This window comes from Orycteropus afer, unplaced genomic scaffold, assembly GCF_000298275.1.
Source record: "Orycteropus afer afer isolate SDZICR_OR568_19922 unplaced genomic scaffold, OryAfe1.0 scaffold00549, whole genome shotgun sequence".
NCBI lineage: Eukaryota > Metazoa > Chordata > Mammalia > Tubulidentata > Orycteropodidae > Orycteropus > Orycteropus afer.
In genome coordinates, this window is record NW_006922136.1 from 274,567 (window position 1) to 277,532 (window position 2,966).

Genomic DNA, 2,966 nt, shown 5'->3' on the forward strand with positions numbered 1-2,966 from the left:
GGTGGTTCAAACCCACCAGCCACTCCTCGGAAGGAAGGTTGGGCAATCTATTTCCGTAGTGATACTGCCTTGGAAACACAAGGAAGGGTCGCTATGAGTCGTGTCTGACTCGACGGCACATAACAACAACAACAACAACAACAATCTGATTCCAGGGCCTACACACATAACCACCTCTTTCTATCACATAAGATACTTCATGTAAAGTACTCATCATAGTGCTTGACACATAGTAGTATTAACAGTGTTAATTTCTTGGGGATAAGGATGCCATCTTACCCAGTATCCTCATGGCCTGGCACATTGGAGTTGTGGAATAAATGTTTATTGAATGAATCTAAAAAAGATGATGGACTAAGCACACAATCAAGGAAAGTAGAAATGAGTGACATCATCCTGTCATAACAGTGGCAGGAACAATATGAACTGAAATTAGTACAAAAAGCAGAAAATAATACTACAACCAAACCAAAAACCCAATCCCATTGCCACTGAATTGATTCTGACTCATGGTGAACCCATGTGTTACAGAGCAGAACTGAGCTCCATCATGCTTTCTTGGCTGTATTATTTATGGAAATAGATCACCAGGCCTTTCTTCCATGGTGCTGCTGGGTGGTTTGAATCACTAGCCTTTTGATTAGTTGTTGTTGTTGTTATATGCCATCGAGTCAGACCCGCCTCATAGCGACCCCTCCTTGGGTTTCTGAGACATTGTTCCATCCAGTGAATACCACACCTGACAGTTTTATCAATGCCTTGGATGAGAACAGATGGCATGCTTCTTAGATCTTCAGATGACACAAGACTTGGAGGGATAGCTAATAAATTGGATGGCAGCATCATCAAGATTCAGAAAGATTTCAACAGCCTGGAACAATGCTAAGTGAAATTTAATAGGGATCAATGTAGAGTTTTGCTCTCAGGCCAAATGTACAAGTATAGGCTGTGGAGGTAGGAGACAGGCCAAAGGTTTTCACTGACAACAAACTCAATACGGATCAGCAGAGTGACAGACCTGACCAGACACTTCAGTCATCCTAAGGGCCAGGAGTAGATTGTCTGGATTCAAATATAGGACTGTTACTGGACTTCATTCTTTAACTGAATGAATTGTTCAATAAACACATTGAGCATCAGTTATGTCGTAGGGTCCTCTATGGTAGGAGCAAAGTGCTCAAAGATAGGAATCTCAGTATGATAAGTGAGAAAGAGAACAAATTATTAAAGTACAACAGGATATATACAATAATGGAGATGTGCTTAGAATACCATCAAGGACACAGAAGAAGGAGCCTGTAACTGAGAATGAGGTTGGAGTAGAAAAGAAAAGTCTTAAAAGAGATTAATGCTTTGCCAGAGCCTTGAAGAGGTGAGACTTCATCAGGCTGGCCAGGGAGAGATGAGTATTCCAGGCAAAGGGACTAGCATGAGATGTGCAAAAGCCTATAGGGCTGAAATGCTCTCCTGTAGCTGGGGAACCCCAAGATGTTGATTATGGAGGAGAGGAGTTAGAGGCTTTAGAGGCAGGGTCCGAATCACCAAGTTGCTGTGTGTTATGGCAAAAAGACTGCATGTTATACTGGAGAAGATTTGGATACCCTGGTGGGCATGATGCAAGGTGACAGGATAAAACCTGTGTTTAGAAGGAATCATCTGCACAGTAGATGGGAGACTATTTGGGAGACAACACTGGAGGCAGGGAGACTAGTTCAGAGGTTTTTGCAGTAGCCCTTGGAAAAGATGATTTAGGCCTGAACCAAGACAATGGCACATACACATATGTGGTATGTGTGTGTGTATGTCTGTGTAGAGGATGGATAGGTTAGAGAGAGATTTAGGAAGGGGAAAGGGCAGACTAGATGTGTTGAGTCTCAGATGACTCATGATTCTGGTTGGTGTCATTTACAGAGATGAGAAATTACAGGGGAAATAAGTTTGAGGTGAGGACGTGGAGATAAAAAGTTTAATGGTGGGGATTTTGAGTTTGAGATGCCTGTGGCACAGCCAGGTGTGTTTAGGAAAGAACTCAGGATTAGGGCTTGAACCTCAGAATAGAGCTGCAAGACTGTCAAGTTTGCTTCTTGTCACTTCTACATTTTTCCTCTCACAAGTCTTCTGCCATCAGAATGTTGGTACCTTCCCACTGCTTGTTGCAATAGTAGAATAAGGCCAGCTAGTCCCAGTATGGAATGCTAAACTCAAGTCACCAGTAGTACTGCTATTTGCTTGGCATGAAGGACAATGAGTTTCCTTTGATTTGGGTGCCCAGGGAATTCTTTTTTGTTTTGTTTTTACACCAAAGAATAGCAATGGCATTGGTAGAGAATCAGAAGGAAAAGAATTGACAATAAGCAGATGTCACACTTTGTTGTTAGGTGCCGTTGATTCAGTTTCGACTCATAGTGAGTGACCCTACGTACAACCGAATGAAACACTGCCTGGTCCTCTGCCATCTTCATAGTCATTACTATGTTTAAATTCATTATTGCAGCCACTGTGTCAATCCTTCTTGTTGAAGGTCTTCCTCTTTTTCACTGACCCTCTACTTTAAGGTCAAGTATGATGTCCTTCTCCAGGGACCAGTCTCTCCTGATAACATGTCCAAAGTGTATGAGATGAAGTCTCACCATCTTCACAGAGAAGTTCTGGCTATACTTCTTCCAAGACAGATTTGTTCATTCTACTAGCAGTCCATGTTGTAATATTCAAATTTCTTAGCATAAACAAGCAAGTGCCTCCAGCTCTGCATCCATTTGTTGAAACATCTCAATGGGTATTCCATCAACTCCTGGAGCATTTTTTTTTTTCCTGACAATTCCTTCAGTGCAGCTTGGACTTCTCCCCACCCTTTGGACTTTTTAAAAAATTTTTTTTTATTATTGTGATTTGGGTGAAGAATTGCAGAGCAAATTCACTTTCCATACAGCAGTTTACATATACTTTGTCTCATGACATTGACCACA

The 2,966-nt window shown here is 41.7% G+C and overlaps 1 protein-coding gene across 1 annotated transcript in view; it reads right to left on the bottom strand.

Annotated features, from left to right (window-relative positions):
• The window catches only part of TRPC5 (transient receptor potential cation channel subfamily C member 5), a 210,457-nt gene that overhangs the window by 69,031 nt on the left and 138,460 nt on the right, over positions 1-2,966 (bottom strand). The window lies entirely within an intron of this gene.